This window comes from Chlamydotis macqueenii, chromosome 2 (assembly GCF_036417535.1).
Source record: "Chlamydotis macqueenii isolate bChlMac1 chromosome 2, bChlMac1.mat, whole genome shotgun sequence".
Taxonomy (NCBI): domain Eukaryota; kingdom Metazoa; phylum Chordata; class Aves; order Otidiformes; family Otididae; genus Chlamydotis; species Chlamydotis macqueenii.
In genome coordinates, this window is record NC_141557.1 from 68,381,317 (window position 1) to 68,400,777 (window position 19,461).

At 45.0% G+C, this 19,461-nt stretch overlaps 1 protein-coding gene across 11 annotated transcripts in view; it reads right to left on the reverse strand.

Moving 5' to 3' along the window:
• The window catches only part of ATXN1 (ataxin 1), a 221,949-nt gene that overhangs the window by 80,200 nt on the left and 122,288 nt on the right, over positions 1-19,461 (reverse strand). For all 11 annotated transcript variants that reach the window (XM_086740175.1, XM_086740178.1, XM_086740177.1 and 8 more), the window contains one exon: positions 7,991-8,114. The gene's annotated coding sequence lies outside the window, so the exon portion shown is untranslated. The remainder of the gene's footprint in view (positions 1-7,990; positions 8,115-19,461) is intronic.

Sequence of the window (19,461 nt, forward strand, 5' to 3'; positions counted from 1 at the left end):
GCTCTGCAGCTCACTCACCCTTTCTACGAATGTCATCAGGAGCAGCAGGACTGCTCACTAAGCCAAACGCCTTCAGTTGAACTGGTTTGACTGGTCAACAGTTACAAGAAGAAAGTGCTTGTACTTATATCACCTTGATCACTCTGCAGGCTATCCCTCATGTTGAATAAAGATAGTTATGCAAACATTTTAATGGATCTAATAAAAGTAAAAAAGAATCCTGGTAATTCTCACTGTGGATCTAATGGACATGTCTTAACTCAGAAACGAGTTACGAGGACCTTCCCACCTCAAACAGCTGTAGTAGGTGACACAGACCAAACAACAACAAGACATTATTCTGCCTTTTTTCCCCCCTTAATAAGCTGATTCTTTAACAAAGTTGCTTGCAGTGCATGGTTTTACAATAAATCCAACAAATACCACTCCTTTCAAAAAATGTAAAATAGACCCAAAACATGTTCAGGGTGAACATGAGAAGCGCTAGCTCCTCCAGTGCTCTTCCTGTTGCTCCACCCTCAGTGTCAAACTCATTTTTACTCCATCACAGGTTCATGTTCCCTGAGGTTTCTTTTTGCGAACTATTTGCATCAGAAATGCTACATCAAGCTGCTGAGACAAACTTCTAGCAGCTAAAGGCTTAAAGCACAATTTGCCCACTGCCTCCATTGCAGACATTTCTCTGTTGCAAGAAATCTCTGTAGCAGCTCTGGTAACAAATGTCCACCCATCAGGAAAGCCAAACCACATTTCGTCCAGCTTCTTTCAACTGGCACAGCTTTTGTAATGCTTTAGCAGGATTTTCTGCAGTTCAAATGTTGGAAGTGAGACAAAGGGAATTTGTAAATCACCACCCCAATTCTGACTGAAGGTTGCCTGGCACAGAAACCCACAAATAACTTTCCTCTCTTCATCTAATGCAACTCTTATTCTCCAAATACATTTCTTCTATTACTAGCGCAATAACTTGGTAATAACTTGCACCAGTGCAATAAACTTGATTTGCCATAGTGGCAAGGGTTTTCCTACTATTTAAAGAGCTGCCAAGAGAACCCATTAGAAATAAATCAGAGTCTACAGCAGCTCAGGTTTCCTTAGCCAGTCTGTAGCTCTGATACCTCAACAAGGGTAGTTCTGATACCTCAACGAGGAAAGATGCTAAGAGCAATCCTGGTAACTTGCTGCTTGTGCCATCAGGTGCCTCTGAGACATTCATCAGTGTCTGCAGCTGGAAACACCAATGCTGATTAAGAACCAGAAACAAAACTCACCAAGAAGGAACACTGATAACATCTATACTGCCAGTTTGTCTAAGAGTATCTAATATTCCTCCCCAGCATAAGCATCCAAGGTTAACATGCCTAGCAGGCTGCAAACAAACCTGGAATAAATGCGAATGAACTAGTGGTTCAGAACAGTATTCCGCTACAATGGGCTCACGACCCCTTTTAACTAACCTATCAGTAGCAGCACCCTTTTGAGTTCACACTCCAAACAGAAAATGGAAAAAGCCACCCCTCTAGGACAGCTTTATTTATATTCTCTTCCTGCTGCTGCTGCCACCCAACATTATCAGCTTTGAGAGAAGCATCGACAGGCTACTAGATACTGTTAGAGTCACCGTGGGTGCAGCAAACCAGCTCACCAGTGATGCTCATGAACACAGCAGCACAGCAAAGCAGCACTGAAACAGAGGAGATGCAGAAGAGCAGCAGCAGAAATATCCTAACAAACAGGCATGGGACACCTGTGTTTTGGTCAGCTTCACCCCAGACACAACGTGCAAATACTAGAGCAGCTTTCACGCCATGCTCTCAATCCTTGAAGGCTGGGCTTGGTTCCCAATGCTGCTTCCTGGTTTCACTGGAAGTCGCTTGGACCAAGAAGTGCTGCAAGCAAGGACCTGAAGTTTCTCCAGCCGACATCACCAAGCTAAAAATAAGAGCAACCATAAGCTACACTGCTAAACTTCAGAAGATGCTTTTCCCTCGTGGACCACACTGCAACCACCCTGGTATTGTAATCATTAACAAACACATTCACCTGCCTTGCTTGCTTCGTTTACTCGCTCCAATGCACTAGCACTGCCTGGGCTTCTCTAACAGCAAATCATGAAACAAAGCTGAGAGTGAAAAGCTGGGGCAGCAGTTAACTGCCAAAGAGAAATCTGTTTGCTCAGGCAAAAGCTGTTCTCAGTCCAAACATGGGAGTCATAATCTTACAGCCATTTGCTTGGAAGACAATGAAGGGAAGGCAGAACAGACTGGGAAACTACAGTTTGCCGCGGTAAGAGAAGAGAACAATCTTTGTGCCCAGATTTCTTTGCTCTGCAGGGTAAGTTTTACAAAGCTGACAACCGGTAGCAACACGCAGTGGCCCCAGGCATCATGCCTGCCTATCAAAGACTTGGATTTTAGCCCTGGAGAAATTACAGCTTCTCAGTTCTCTGGAAGCTACATCGGCTGAGAAGCAAGCAAGAGAGTAATGAATGACCTAACTAAAAATTACTTTAATACAGGGATTGCATACTGCAAGCCATAAACTCAGGGGTGCCTGGGGTATGGGAAGTACTGGAGGAAGACACGGAGGAGGAAGACATCTTGTATTTGACAGGAACAGCATAGCCGCAGATTACAAAAGCAACCAACCTGGGCTGCTACAACAGCAAAGCCATCTACTTTGGCTGGCACACGGAATGGAAAATATGGATTCAGCAGATAAGCAACAGAGACAAAGGAGGAGGAAGCTCAGCAGTCCAGGCTGGGAAAGACAGCAGGGAAAAGACAGGTTAGGAAGTGGTGAGTCGAGGAGCCAGCCTGCAGGGATGTGGAGAAGAGAGGTAAATTGGGGGAGAATGAAATGGCATTTGGCCCTGCAGCAGTCCCTGGGTGTTGGTGGCTTTTAGCCTTATTGCTGCATTTCCGCCTGCAGCACTCAAAGCCACTCTGGCCACCCCTCCGCTGGGTGGCAGGGGCCAGCAGACACAGCCCAGCTCTCATAAGCTGTCCCTACGTGCCCATATGCTGACCGCATGGGGAATGCCCCACCGCCAAAACAGCTCCGTTGCTCCTGCCACCAAGGCAGGTTTGCCCCACGCATGTGCAGAGGATGGCGGCTTCAGGGCCAGGAGAGGGGGTGAGCCGAGCTGACTTGCAGAAACACTTACCACTGCCCGCTTCGCTTCTGCACAGACACAGTAGCTCTGCTGTATTCCTGCAATGTCCATTTTAATCCAATGTTCATCAGTTAAAACAAACTGCCAAACCAAAGGCACAGAGTTACACTCGGAGACTTTTTTTTGAAGCGCAGAAAAAGACTCAAACTGTTTCAGCTTCCTCTACCAAATGTCAGCCTTGAGCCGTTCTTGTCTGGCCGGCGGAAGCATGTGACATGAAATAAAAGCCAGGAAATAAGACTTTCTGAATAAACATTTATTTGTTAAGAAATACTTCTGATTTTTGGCAGAGAATGTCAGAAACCTGAATTTCCATGTATAGCATGCCTACAAAGTGCAATTTCTATTTAAAGAGAAGCTGCAGCTGTCTGTAGCTCTTAATGAAGAATAATGCCTGGGAATAAATTACCGCTGCTTCTGAGAGATTTCTCAAATGACAATGATTCTTCCCTTTTTCCCCCTCTCCCTATAAATAACAAGTGGCATGTACTGGGCAGTTGTTTGGAAGAATGGACACATGCAGCTCACTCTTTTGTCAGTAGCCTGGTAATTTTCATAGAAAACCATCAAGTGGTTTAACACAGGGATACCAAAGCAGTTCAAAAGCAAAGATGTCCAGAAACATTAAAGCTGCATGTGCCAAAACTTCCTGTCACTCTTCCAAGGCATGCACAGCTCAAGACCATTTGAACAGACACCTGGCCTCACTTCCAACTGTACCGCAAACCCGGCGTTGAGGCTCACAGCGTGGGAGATGGACACCCACAGAAAACCACTGTAAAAGGCTTGCTAACATTCAATTTTCATCACTTGTTTGTGCCTTGTCTCCAAGGGGCTGCCGCAGCAGCAGTGTGAGCAGGCGGAGAAGGTGATGCTCTGGGGAGAGGGTGTGCCCAGCCCGCTGCAAGCCTGGCTGGGCGGCTCAGGAAGCGGCACTGACATCAGCGCCAGGAGCTGTCGCCCCAGCCTTGACGCTGGTCCAGGTGCCAGGAAAAACAGCCAGCAGCCAGAGGAGGAGTATGTATGAGACAGGACCAGGGTGAAGGGAGCAAGGAGGGTGAAGGAGTGGAGAAAGGAAGTGGCAGCTCAAAAACTGGATGGGACTGGGGCTAAGCTTTGTGCAGCCAGAGTCCCCGAGACCCTCTCCAAAGTCAGCTCTTACAGTGGCTGCTTCCCACGTAAGATGGGCATGGAAAGCCTGTCAGAGTGAGAAGCAGGGATGTTTACTATCCTGCCATCTGCAGTTTGCCCAAAATAACAGCTATAGATACGAGATCAATTGAAGACGCTTCAGTTATTGACACATACTGGATTTAGAGATTTCTTTTCCATTTCCCACAAACTGTGCCAGAGGTTTTTGCACAAGCGCAAAAAAAAAAAGTTAAGAAATGCCTGTGAGTGAGGAACATGAAGTTTATTCATTGCTCCTGTCAGAATGTGTTTGTGCTTGTGTGGCTAGCACTCCAGAAAAGCCGCGGCATATGTTTTCAGCATGGAAAAAAAAAAAACCTCAGGATACCTAAATCCTACCAGAAAATTACAAAACCGTATGCTGGAACTCACAAGGTACCCTCCTGTGTAAGCAAAGGAGCCTTGCCTCACTTCATTTTCACATCTCTCTAAGTGAAATAAACGTTCCTCCTTAATAAATCCTCCTGACATCCCTACTTCTCTCTGCAAAAGAGGAATATGGACTTGATTTGTACTCTGCTATTCCAGAAATGTGCTTCACCAAATGAGGAGAGCAGGAGAAAGGAAGCAAGAAATTTGTACCGCTTAGTAAACAGGCAGTTTCTAGGTGGATACAAGACACTGGTCCCAATTTACTGTCCCCCTCCCTCCTCACACCCCTACTACTCTGAAATTTGCCCATGTGGCAGGAGGAGGAGGCGGAAGGGATGAAAATAGCTACCGCTCGCAATGAGAAAGGTCTGATTGCTTTCCACACATCTTAACATGACAACACACTGCAAACATTCAGAGAAGAGAGAACAGCATTTTTCAGTAAAATCACTGTATGCTGGCATTTCCTTTCAACAGAAACACCATCCCTCCTCATCTCTGTCTTCCTGAGAGGGCAAAGAAGGGAGGGAAGGGGAGGGGAGAGGAGGAGCCTTGGCCAACCGCCTCCTTCTTGCAGCACTGTCCTCCAAGCAGAAGCCAGGTGACAAAATATGCTCTCAAGTAACTTCTAAAGAGCTCTCCATCACCTACAGATGACTTCTCAAACCAAACCGGTCCTGGATGCCAGGGTGGGAGCCATTCTCAAGAGCACTTTCTTTCCATCCGTACTTGGCAAGAAGAGTGCTGCTTTTTCTGCACAAACTCGGGCCTCGCGAGTGTAATCTGGAGGTTGGGCACCAGAGCAGACCACCGCACTGTGCTTTAAGTGGGCTCATTTTAAACTGTTTAGGATGGGGCAGAATGTAATAATCACACCGACAGCATCTTAGGCAGATACTCCATTCCCTGTAATGGCTCATGATTCTCATGCAGTTTATCTAGCTGATCTGGCACACCACATACTGCGCAGGACCCGAGGAACGCTCTCCTCAGCATGAGGTGGTGCTGCTGTTGCAATCAGTGGAGGCAATTGCAACATCCTGAACAAACATCTCCTGTTATCCCAACAGCTTTGCATGCTAGGACAGTTTTTTATTATTATTATTATTTAAGGCTGCCCTCCTCTGTACTTTCAGTGTGCAAAGTAAGCCTCTGTGGTTTCAAAAAAGTCTTTCTAAGTGTGGGAATAAGCTGATATGGCCACATCTGCTTGGATACAACGACAGTGAGAAGCTCCAGGTCTCAGAGGTCCCTTATTCATCTCAATGAGTTACTAACTTGGCAGCTTAGTGGTACTAGTAACTAACAACTCAAAACGTCAGCTTTGTTAACTATTTCACTGCAGATCAAAGCACGTGGAAAAGCAGAGAGATGATGAAGATTTTTCAGCATCTTCTCTAACATCTATTTTGCAAGTGACTCTTGGGAAAGCAGCACTGCTTAGACTCCATCTCAATTGGCTTCCCAAAGCCTGAAACCAAAGGGAAAAGTAGAGCAAAGGGGTAGGGGGGGGGTGGGGGGCTAAGGTGGTAGCTTCTGTAGGAAACTGCTAGAAGTCGCTCCCCTTTGTCCAGTGGACTTGACCGGGCCTAGGGCGGACCCGCTGCTGGCCAAGGCCGAGGCAACTGGTAGCAGATAACGCCTGATAACGCCTCTGCGATAACGTACTTAAGACGAGGAAAACAGGAAAAAAAAAAAAAGTAGAGATGACGTGAAGAAGCTGAGCGGGGGCAGAGAGGGGGAGGCACGAGCCTTGTGGGCCTTGCAGGCCTCAGCCACTGGCCTCCCGCTGGGCGGCCGACTGGGCCCAACTCGGCCTGGCCTGGCTGCAAGAAGTGGAGAGGAGATGAGATGAGATGTGAATGAGATGTAAAAGAGATCCTGAGAGGCGTCTGCCAGCCTTTTGTGACAAATTTTTCTTGTGAGAAGAATGGCTGCAGACGCCAAGGTCAGTTCAGAAGGAGGGGAGCAGTAATGCTGCTCCTGGCTGATTCCCCTGCAGCCTGTGGTGACGACCATGGTGGAGCAGGTTGTGCCCCTGCAGCCCATGGAGGTCCACAGAAGAGCAGAGATCCACCTGCAGCCTGTGGAGGACCCTGCGCTGGGGCAGGTGGAGGCCTGAAGGAGGCTGTGGACCATGGAGGGCCTGCTGGGGAAGCCCTTCTGGAGAGACTGCACCCCATGGAAGAAATGACCCACACCAGAGCAGTTCCACGAAGGACTGTGGCCCCCACGATGGAGCAGGGGAGGAATGTGAGGAGTTCTTCCCCCGAACATGAAGCAGTGGCGTGAAACAACATGTGATGAACTGACCGCAACCCCCATTTCCTCTTCCCTCCTGTGCCGCTCAGAGGGGGGGGGAGGTAGTAGAGATAATGTTAAGCCTGGGAAGAGGGAGGGGTAGGGGGAGGTTATCTTGTTCCCTGTCTCATTCTCCTGCTAGTTTTAGAAATAAATGAATAGTTTTCCCCAAGTCGAGTCTGTTTTGCCTGTAACGGTAACTTTAAGGATTTCTCCCTGTCCTTATCTCAAACCTCGAGTCATTTTTCTTATACTATCTCCCCCTATTCTCTCAGAGGGTGGGGGGAGTGAGAGAGAGACTGCGTAGTCTGGTCCTGACCAGGGCTAAACTATGACAGTTATGTGATCATGTTTCCCTCTGAAAGGTGTGCTACTTCGATTCCCAGGAATGTAAACCTCCAAGAGGAGCATTTGTATTGAAAACACTCAAACTAATACAATGAACTGATCAAAGCAATAGGAATTTGGAATACCAGGTGCAAACGACCACATTGAGATTCCTCTAATTTGAAAGTGGCCAAATAATTCCAACTATTGTATGAGCATGTATAAAACTCTTGAATCTGACCTCTAGGCTGCTGAACTGTTATCCATAATATTTTTCATTGTTAGGCTACACAGTCATAAGGCCTTCAAATGCAGGCTTATGTATTTAACTGAAAAGCAATAGTAATATGTTGAATAATTGTAGCAATCCAAGGAAATGAAACTCAGCATCTTTCCTTAGATAACACCATTCTGCCCTTGAAGACATTAAAAGAAAGAAAAAAGAGTAGAGGGAGAGAAATTCAAGTCCAGCTTTGCGGCCCAACCCAAACACATCTGCCTTTGGTTTCTGCAGAGCGAAAAGATGCCTAGCATGTCACAGGGATGGGAGCAAACACTACAGTGCAGATACTGCCCCCTAAAAGACAGAATTGCAAGTATACGTTATCGCTGCTAGGAACTCACAACATTCACTACGTTCTTCTTCAGGGAATTCTGGATTATCCTTTAGCATGAAGATTTTTCAGAAGCTGCCGGATTGCTCACGGGTCCTCACTGGCTTTCCTCTTTCAAATAATGTAAGATAGACCTGTAAAAGAAAAGCAAAACAAAATAAGAAAGAAAAGTAAGGAATAAAAAGAGGAAAACCCACACAGTTGTTTAGCAAATGAACAATTGATTCCTACATCTCCTTGAAGGAAATGCATTTTTAATGAGCTCCCAGGATGAAGATTCCAGTAGAGAGTGAGTATACGTCAAACACTGATCTAGGATAGGAAGAGTCATTTGCTCTGTACTTCTTATTACCAACAATCAAAACTCAGTTCAGAGTTGCTGAGGCAGATACATTATCAAAGTAGGCTTTGGATATTTCTGTTGCCATAATAAGAGGAAGAAAAAGCTACTCTGGGTTGTTGTTTTGAAAAGTGTCTGCAAACAAAGCCCATGGTGTGCAGAGAGATCCACACAGAAAGATTTTTGTTCTCAATGAACTCCTCTGAGAGGACATGAACACCTATCTAGTTCTGTGGTTATCTGTAATACTGCAACAGAGGAGTAATGAAACCAAAAATACATACACACACACTTGCTATTCCTCAGTAGGAAGTATTTTTCTCATCTGAGCTTTTTAATATCGTGGGGTTCTTTCATACTTATTTATTGACATAATTTCTTCGTGGACCAATCTTTAATTTTTTTTTACCTACTCTACAAGGTATCAGACTATTCTCAGCCTTTTTACTGGGGTCTTGGAAAACCACTGTGTTACATTTTTATATGAACACCACACAGAATATTTAAAACAGAGTGTGTATTTCCACGGGCCCTGAATTGAACGTTCCTTCCTTCAGCCATGTTCCCATGGGCTGCTTGTGCTTCCTAAACTCTTAGTTTCACTTTGTGCCACAAACCTTTCCCACCTCCTTGATGTACAGCTCCTCAGACATTTCACATGTTATTTCAGGATTTTGTGCACACAGATCCCATGCTATCAGCACTACGGTGGAATCCACGTTTCTGAACCAAAAACATGTGCAGGACAAAAGTCTACACCTGAGACAGTGCAAGCCCTCCTTACTGTCAGAGGAGGAAACCGGGCAATCTAGAAAATGATTAATTTGACCTATCTTAAGCATCTGCTTTAGGACAGAATGAATCACGCTCTAGAAAGGTCTGCTTCTCTCCCTCCGTAAAGTGAGTCTAGACACTGAGCTCAGACGAGATGGCTACAGACGAATGCAGATAAATCTCACCCTACATGAAGGCAGGAAACAAGTCAGACAGACGGACAAGGGAGGTTCAGGGGTGAAGAGCAGAGGGAAGGCAACACAATGATGGCACGCAGAAGAAACTACTCAAAGAAGCTTACAGTCTTGAAACAGTCTGTTTTAGTTGAACATACAAAGCAACAACTACAAACCCCTCCAAAACCCAAACCAGGATTTGCCCAGCCGATTCAGCTTTGGTGTAAGACTGCTCCTGGATTTACAAACTGAGGCTAAGCCCTCACAGAGCAGCGTCTGTGAATGTCTGCCGTCTCCTCCAGCTGGCTGGGACTCTCCATGGAGCATTGGCAATGACAATGATGACCAGCCTCAGTCATGTGTGTCTTTGTCCTCTCCCTGATGGACTGTAGCACTGCAAGATACCTCTTGCAACAGACCTCCTAGCTTAAGAAACTCTGAGCTGGAAGTACAGCTCCTATGTGACACAGGCACTCATGATCCTTCAGATAACCAGGCCCTGTCTAAACTTCCAGGACTTTGGTTAATAGCTTTTCTCCTGTACTAAAATGGGACCTGCTGCTTACCTGACAGAGAAGCACGCCCTCAGACATCATCTCACAGCTTTTTAGCTCTAGAAAGCAGACCAAAAGGGGAACTACCCCAAACCATATTTAAGTCATCCCTCAACATTTTGTGTGACTCAAACCAATTTATTTTTCATTATGTTTATTTCTTTGAACTAGGTGAAACTCAAGATTGAAAAACAAACTCAAAATAATAAAAAGATTTTGTTTCTAGGTTTTAAAATGAAACATTTTGCCATTTTCAATATTATCACTTCTCTTTTTTTTTTCCCCAATAATTCGGAAATCCAAAAATCTCCTTAAAAATTTCCATTTTTAATCTTCATTACTTCCCCCAAAAATTCACCCAACACTTCTCTCTTGTCAGTCAACATTCAGGCGAACCTGAAAATGTACTTCAAAAGACTATGAGAAAATATTAAACATTTCTGCCAAAATTAGCTGGCTTCCAATTATTTTTAATAAGAGCTGGCAAGTTTACTGTGTGTGCACCTTGTCTCCCATACCAAACTTTGCAGGTCCTGCTTGCACGGACTCCCTCCCTGGAAAGCCAGCGTCTAACACTGGGCTGTAACTCACTGCACTCAGTGAAACTCCTTCCACTAACTTCAACAGGCAGGATTAAGATTTTTATTCTGTTCATGTTGAACAAGGCTCCGGCTGCCTATACTGGGGCTCCCATCACTGAAAGAGCAGCAAGTGTTGCGTGCTAACAATGCAGTTATCGTGCTATCAGTCTAGAATTTGTCTTGCAGACCCCTGTCACACGCAGCATCTGTGCAATGCAGTGCAGTGGTGCTCTGTGGCAGCTATCCTTGTCCATGCATTCTTATTTCAGGGGAAAAATGACATGAAGCAAGGTAGCCTACCCCTCAAGGAAAAAAAGGGCAGGAGACCTTGTATTTACCACAGGGTACCTTCGCATCATGCACCCAGCCAGTTACTATGGAGCAGATAATGCGCTGTAAATTCACAAACTAGTTTAATCTGCTACAACTTGCTCAATTGACCTTACCCGTAGGCACTTCTTTCTGCGAGGGGCAAGGCATGTCTGCCTGCAAATGTTCCCAGACGTTTTTATGCTGAAGATTTAAAGAGAGCATGGCACAAACTTCAGGATGCACAGAGAGATACCCTGCTTCTTGAAAGCACAATCCTTGCCTGAAGAGCAAAGCACTCATTCCTTAATTGGGATGATCTTTTTGCCATGCAGATCTGATGGGCTGCGATGACATGCTTTTCTTGAAACATGCAAAAGAGTCATGAACTTTCATGAGGGGCCATCAAAGGAGGCTGGTTTGCAGTATAACTAGTTTTTAACCATGCTTTGCAACTGAGGTTTCAACATGATCAATGAATCATTATCACATACACGGTTACCCATCACATCTCAGCTATAAATGGGAAGTGTTACACAAGGAAGCTGTTTTTCATGGTCCCACAGCATTATGGTTATTCAAATATCACAGCACAGCCGTGCCTTTGAGTGCTAAAAAGGACATAGAGTTGACAGATTAGCAGTGTAATTGAGAGATGAACAGACCTCAAATCAAAAAACATGGAAGTACTTCTTGGGAGTATTTAGATACTAAAATTGGACCCCAAGGCAATCAACAATTAAGAATCACAGTACAAGTGAGCAACTGCAAATTGGCAAAACTGAAAACCAGAAGTCGGCTCTGTGCAATACCCTGTACTTATTCCAAGAAAAGGTCATGCTCTCCATCTTGCTTTGAAGAGCAGGCAGTGAGAGATCACCATTTTTCCAGTCCTTTCCTGCAGGTTTTTAATTGCCATTCCTTGCTCTCTTGCATCATGTAATTTGGTTTTCCTAATTCACAAATCAGCATAAGCTAATAAAACTATTTAAGAGATGGCTGTGTTGTTCCCAAGTTGTTCCGTTGTTCGCTATTATCCCACAACTAATCCTTCAACTCAAATAAAACCGTAATTCATTTCCTCCTTTATTCTCCCTCTGCATGAAATAGTTTTGGACAGGTTCAATCCTGCCTCACCGCAAATGGGAAAGGTGAGGTTGTATCTTCCTGGAGCGTGTGTGATTTCAATTACCTAATGTGCATATCATCTATCACATCAGTAAAAAAAAACTTCTAAATAATTTTCAACAGATTTAGCTGTTTTTACACATACAGAAAAAATTCTAATGGAAATGAAAAAATAAACCAAACAACCAAACAACCCACAAAGCGTCCAAGCATTAACTGTCTTTTAGATTTCAAGTTAATAAAAGCTTCTCTATAGCAGCAATGCCAAATTTTACCTATCTGAAAATCTGCTGACATTTTGTCTACTGTACAAAGGCTGCTCCTCACGGGGCTGAGTAATCTTTACATTAATTGTTCTGCTAGTGTAAAAAAGACTTAAATCACAATTGTGCCTACTTTAAGGCTACAGTGAAGGAATATCACCTTAGCACAAAAGAGGTTTCATCTGCATAAAACAGGCAGGCATCACTCTCATTTCTCTTTAGCATCCATTCCTCATCCAATTTCTCCACAGTTTTGTCACATAAACAAGCACTTCATATGGCTTTTCATGTGGTCCACAGTGAAATGCCCAACTTCACAAGGTGTTACACCCACTTTGTGCAGGGTGAGTAACTGTATCTGGGTGTAAGAGAATAGTAAATCCAGTCACCACCACTTTGCATCCCCTGCAGGTCCTAAACCAGAAAAACAGCATGCAGATCATGGGGCTCTGACAAGGAAGCAATCCATCCTGCCCCACAGTTTGTAGCAGGGGGAAGAAGATAGATGTTACCTTCCCCAGATCTGTGAACACATCCATGGGCTGCCCCAGCCCTGCACATCTTTCCTGTGTGAACGGCATTTCCAATGCGAGTGTTTACTCACTGGGAAAATGAAGTGCTGCAGGATGGGAACATCTGTCTGCAAGCAGCAGACAGACAGGACCAGCACGTGCAGCTGAAGCAGTAAAGCTGCAGCTCACATGCTCCAGTGCAGGAGCCACTACTGAAGATGACCACTGATTCTGCACAACTAATGTTAACTGTTAGTCACCTAGAAATCAGTGTTCCAAGATTTGATCTAAAAAAAACATTAGCCATCATTATTTCATCCACAGCAGGTATTTTTCCCGACTTAAGGCTCAGGTAAACCGCCCCTGGGTTTAGCATCAACCTATGCAAGTGGACTGGGAATGGGCTTTCTCAGCCCTACTCACTGGACATCAGTCTTTTAAAATCTCTTACCTGGAAACCATCACACAAACAGCAGCAATCACAACCATACTCATTATTTGTACTTCAACAAAACTCATATTTTAATCTCAACAAAACTTGAGGTTAAACTGTGCTTTGCGCTATGCTTCATTTACTGTGGTTAGTTTCTAAGCTCTACAAGATTTTCCCCACAAAGAGAGTGCAGCATAAGGTATTAAAAAGACGAAGTAAAAAAAAAGTGGGCAGTGGCCACAACACACAATGCCACCAGGTGAAGGGAAAACTAACAGCCATATGTCTAGGTTGTTTTGTCTAAGAAATAGTATAGAAGTGGAAGAAGAAAAGTAGCACACAAATACCTCCTGTCAGATATTGATGACATGTTTTTAATAAAAATCCATCACCTCATTAACGTCAGCCCCTCCTAGTTGCCACTTTCTCGTGGCTATCAAAGCAGGAATAGCGGGAGGGGGGATTGCAACACTGATTTACATTTCTCTTTCTTCATTCTCACACAGAGATTTTAAGTAAAAACAACACTATTCCCTGCGTGTTTGTAACACAGTCATTCCTACGGGTCTTCTGAGCAGAAGTGATTGGAAAAAGAATGCAAATTGTCCATAATAATTCAGGCTCAGAGCCAGTAATGTTGAACAGATATAAGCAATAAAAATAACCACTCTGGCTGCTTCTTTTACATGACACACATATTTTTCTTTTTCTTTGTGGAAGCTATTATGCAAAAAATGCAGCTCAGCCCTGAGTTGAGACAATGAGCCTCCGAAGTATTTGAAGAACTGCAGCACCCTTGTAACTTGTTACAGATGAGAACGGGCTCAAGGGCTAGCCCTTCGTTCATCATACAGACATCTTACAGATACTGGCCACAGCTCTCCTGCAAACAGATGGTGTTGAATGGGGAATCCAAACGCTGTGAGTCCCAAAGCGCAGCAGCACCAAAACCAATGGCCGAGGTTCTCTTCATTTGCAGTATTTTAACAAGCCAAAGACAAACCACCTGAAGAAGACAGCTCTGTGGGCTGTAGCATTAACAAATACCAGCAAAAAGGCTTGACCTTTGGCGGCAGCAGTAATCCCAGAGGATGCCCAGCACACCAATTCCCTGGTGCCGTGGCCTTTGGCTCACTGGGCTCAGCTCTTCGTCTGCCTACTTATGCAAAGCTTTCAGGGAGTAGTTTCCCTGTTGCCTCTACTTGTGCAGCAGGTTGGGCTGAGGAGGACCCACGTAACACGAGCCACCGGGACGTGGACACACACGTGGGCACAGGCACAAACAATGCCACCATGTGAGCCTGGCTTCCTTAGGAAACCAGCCCAGAACCCACCCTTAACCTTCTCCCCGCTTCCAGCGCAGCCACGTCTTCTGTGCTGCTGATGCAACGTGAAACACAGTGCTGGAAAACAAAGGCACTATTGACTAACTTTTTTGCAGGATTAAGATGACTGTGTTAGCTTACAACAGAGGTTTCAATGATTTCGACACTGAACGCTAAGTAACAGGAACACGGCTTGGCAATAAATCCAGAGATTACCTGTTGAAACATTAATGGCAAACATCTTTTGATGTGGGCTGCTTTATGTGGTGCAAAAGCCAGCACTGTAATTATGCATTTCCTTTCTATGAACCTAGTATTTAAAAGTAAAGTATTACTTGGGGGGGTGCGCACGCGTCTGTGTGTGTATGTGCACGTGCGTGCATGTGTGTGTGTGTGTGTGTGTTACAGGAAATACTCTACAGCTGAGTCTGCGATTTACCAGAGTAGCTGCACGTAGTAAATCTGCAGCAAGGGACCTCAGCCGTTTCATTCATCGTGCGCCGTGCAGAGGGCTGAAACAATTGCCATACTAAAGACAAATGCTAGCGTGAGTCATACTTGCCGGAGTGCAAACATGTTTGCTCTTGGGTGAGTCAGAAGATCACATCCTGAATTCACAAACCTTCCCATAAATAATAATTTCCGAAATTGTAGCATTTCTTTAATACAATGCAATTTTAAGTGTGATGCTGAATCTATAAAGGCTTTCCTGACACGAAGAAAGTGTTTTTCTCCTCTTCCCTTTTGTTCCTGATTACGTGTACCTACCTAAGATAGTAGGCTGTCTTCAGTGACTGAATTGGTCATTGCTGGTCGATTCATACTTAGCAAAACACAAACATGGCTCAAAATAGGTGACAAATGAAAGATATTCCCAAAAACGGTAAAAAAAGGAGAGAAGTAAACCCAAGCCATAGGATCTTACTCTATATGCTTTCTATATCAGCACTTCTTTGATGCTCTGAAGTGCTTCAGCATGGTCAGCATTCAGAGAAAAGGAACGTCATGCTGGCATAGGACACAGCCGCGCTGAGAAAAGGGGTGAGAAACGCCAGAGAAGCGTCGAGAGAGACCATGGCCCCATGCTGCACACAGGTAGGGAGGGAGCAGGCCTGCCGCTGTGCTTGACAGGGCATGTGCACTCAGCAAAGGTGCGGTCCCCGCTTCGCAGAGCGCTCAAGCCTCAGTACAGTACACAGCAATCATGCTTCTCTGAGAATATATCTAGTAACAAAATTAATGTGCTGTACTAATTGGTCATTATTATCCATGACTGCCTTTAATTCAGGAAAGCGTCTCAATCAGAAGTCATGCAAGTGCCTTTTGAACTGGGGCTGAACTTAAGGATATGACCACATTTACCCAGGAGAGCGCTGAAAAAGACGTGCGATGTCTCTGCGAGCAAGGAAAAAACCCTTGTGTAAGGCTGAGGGGGGGTGTGTCTAACTTAATTTTATGTTAGGAATTTATTCTCATCTTACACGAAAGGGAATTCATACACATACAAATCTCTTTATATCAAATCAAGAGAGTCTTGCTTTCTCCTAATTGTTTTGTGGAATAACCACCCAGAAGTTCATTTCTGTTACCTTTCTCAGGCAAAATAAAAGGCCTTTTAGAAAAATTTTATTGCTAAAACAATGAATTTCTCCTGGGAACGACTTCGTTATGGAAATGAAGTGACAGCTTCTTTTATCTAGCCAAGCAGCAAGTCTGCATTTATAAAAGGCATTCAGTGCACAAAGTACAGTGAGTGGGAGGACATGAAAATGCTATTTTTAATCCAGATTTCGGCGTTCCTCCCATACAGATCTCCTGGAATAATAACAGCAACAACAAAAATGATAATTAATAATGCCAAAAAAAGGAGTATCATCTTAAAGGTGAGTGGCAGACAAGAAAGGAAATTGTAGTTAAGGACTTGTAAGATTTAGGGACAAATGTAAGGTTCTTTCAAATAAACTGGCATTGCGCCATGAATTTCACAGGACTTGAAATTTGCCCCACACATTTTATACTGTAATTTTTTTAAAAAGGCAATAAATTATCATTATGTGCAACATATGCTGCATCTCTACCATTTGTTTTCTTGCAGCAATTTGTATTTTCAGAAAGATTACTAAACGGGAACTTAACTGATGCTGTCCTGTTTGGGTAAGTGACCATGATAGCTTTTAGACCTGGGGAAGAAAGCAAACCTTGAGAACATCCAGGGTCAAGCAATGTTTTCAGCTGCAATGAGAACAAGGGTAGGGTGCAGACTTTGGCCCAAAGCTTAAAAAAAGATACTGGAAGATCCTTCTCTGCTTCGCTGACCTTAGGACCTGTTCCTCAGGACACTGTCGCAGAGCAAAGACTGTAATTAATACATACAGGGCCAAATCCTTCCTCCCTATCAGGAATGCACCGGCTCCAGTGAGCCTGCTATGTAATTATCCAAGGACAGAAGTTAGCCTTGCTTATATAAAGACTGTTATTCAGTTGTGCTATTATCTACCAGTAGTAATTAGGACAAGCCTTTGCACTTCACACCTAATAAAAATTAACGAGAATGAGCAGGCAGTAACAGAACGCATGGTAGGCACACGCACCTCCTGGTGTGATCACACTTGGAGTAACCTCACCACTGGAAAGCCCCCATTGCACGTGAAATTAAGAGCAAGCTGGGAGAAAGCACACACGCCGTCTTCTCCCTCTCTTACGCTCGGCAGCTCTAACACAGAAACACATCAGAGTCTGGCACTGACTCATGTTTCAAACGCAGGAGCACCCCCCGACACGTGCGCCCGCGTGCACACACACACTCATACGCTGCACAGCCCCTTTCTGGTGCTGCTGCCACGGAATACCAACCCTGTCCAAGCGACTCCCCTCCGGGTTTTCAGTCGGCTTTGACGGCAACGCAAAACTCACAGCAGCAGTAGCACGAAATGTGCAGGAACCAGCACACTGGGCGTGCTACCCCCAACAGTGACAAATCAGCCACCTAACCACTCACGTAGGAACTGTTTCTAAAAGCTATCATTTAAGGACCATTCAGGGCACACTTGGAGACACTTCCACTCTCTCACCCTCCTACAAGACAAATTTTCATGCCATTAACCTTTATTTGCCTTTTATATAGTAAAATTTAAGCGTATTAAAATATAAAGTCCCAATTTGATATTTTGATCGCCTCTATCTGCTTCACGGGAAACGTATGGTGGTAATACAAAAAAAAAAACAACCAACACGTAGGACTGGAATAAGTTAGCCCCATTTTCCTTTTTTGTCCATTGCTTGCTGCCAAACATGCTTGCTGCTGGTCACTTGCCTAGCTCGCTGCCAGCAAATACTCAGCTGGGCACGTCACCAATGTTTAACCCTCAATAAAATTAAATCGCAATAATACTTTGCACTCATTTAGGGTTTTACATATTACAAACACTGTAAAAGAATAATTAACTGCACACACCATAACACTCCTGCAAGGTCAGTTGAGTATTATTATTCATACCTTAGGCAAAGGGAAATTTTGCTGGAGAAGGGATAATTGACCTGCCCAAAGCTATGCAACACAGGTGCTCCTGTTTCCTGGTTCCCTTATTCCAACAGACCAGTTTCAGCCTTTCCTGAAATTCAGAGGGAGTTAGAGTCCTGCCTTCACTTCTGCCTCTTCCTGCTGCTGAAGGAAAAGAGGGAGCAGGTCTCTGTAGCCAGGGGTACGGGTGGTACGTGAGTGGCGTGAGAGCGGTCCCTGGTTGCATCAGTTTGCTGTGGGACCAGAATCGACTGGACCTGCGGCACTCCTGTTTCCACCTCCCTGCGGCAAGCAGGGATTAGCTGCAGAGAAGAATTTGGCTCGCGGGAATATTATGAGCCCTTTTCACAAAAGCAAACCAAGTTTTTGTCTCTGCAGATACCTTCTAGTACCACAGGGAGGACAGTAGAGGACTCAGCAGTGTCTGTATACCGCACACTGCTCCTTATACTCCCCCTCCCTTCCCCTCAACTGCAAAAAAGAGTAAGACTGAACAAATGAAGTTTTGATCCAGGATAAACGGTGGCACAGCAGGAGCAGCGCCCAGTGCCTGCTCTTGCAGGCTGCAGCCACCCCTGCCAACTGTCACGTGGCAGAAAAGGCCACGCTGGGCTTTCCTGCAGCCAGTGCTGCTGTTGGCAGGTCAGATGGACCTGAATTTTTTAACCACGACTTTGAGGTGAAAACCCTCATGTCACAGGCTGGACAATGGAGTAATGTAGTCAGAGATCCTGTTACAACATCAGCTGTTCATCCTGCACCGCTGCCAATAGCCACAGTGTAGGTGGGACCCAAGTGCACTTACTATGTCAGAAATGAGAGTTTTTCAACCTGTGAAAGATCTGCACCCTTATGTGCAGTGGCATGACTAAAGCAGAAACCTTACCTGCTAGCACTGTGCCTGTAATCATCCCAGTTTAAAATGGCAAAGCTCATCCCCGTTCACAGACCAAGTAAGCCCTACCTTTGATCAAAGCAGTTAGACTGGAAAAGCACTTGAACACGTCGATCATCCCCAGCTAAGACAAAGCTTAAGCAGAGGGGTTTATCTCATCTAACCTCTCACTTTTAATCACCTTTGGTTGGGTCAGGGCCAACATAGTGCAACCAGATCCTCAGCCCTAGCTGCAGGTTTTGATTGCCCTGAAGCACTAGCTCAAAGCCAAAACCTCCTTAGCTATCCCACCTAAGAGCACCATCACCCTGCAGATCAGCAGATGAGCAACACAGCTTAAGTGGATTAGCTGTGCTGAACAACTCTTCTACATCCAGTTCTCCTGCCGGCAGCATGAGCTTCAATCGGCAGTGATCTTATATCCAGCCGCTCCCGGAGCTTTTGCTGCAGAGGACAGAGCTGGGCTAAGGACAAACCTGAGCTGTCCTCAGGCCCTGGGAGAAAGACGGGCTCGCAGCTCGGGCTCAGTGGGCAGAAGCGTCCGCTAAGATTGCCCCCTCCCGCACCCTCTGTGGCACCAGGGTTTGGGGTTCGTTTCGCACCACAGCTTGCAACTAGGATGAAAAATACCAGCCTGACACACCACACACCGCCTTGTCATGACTTCTTAC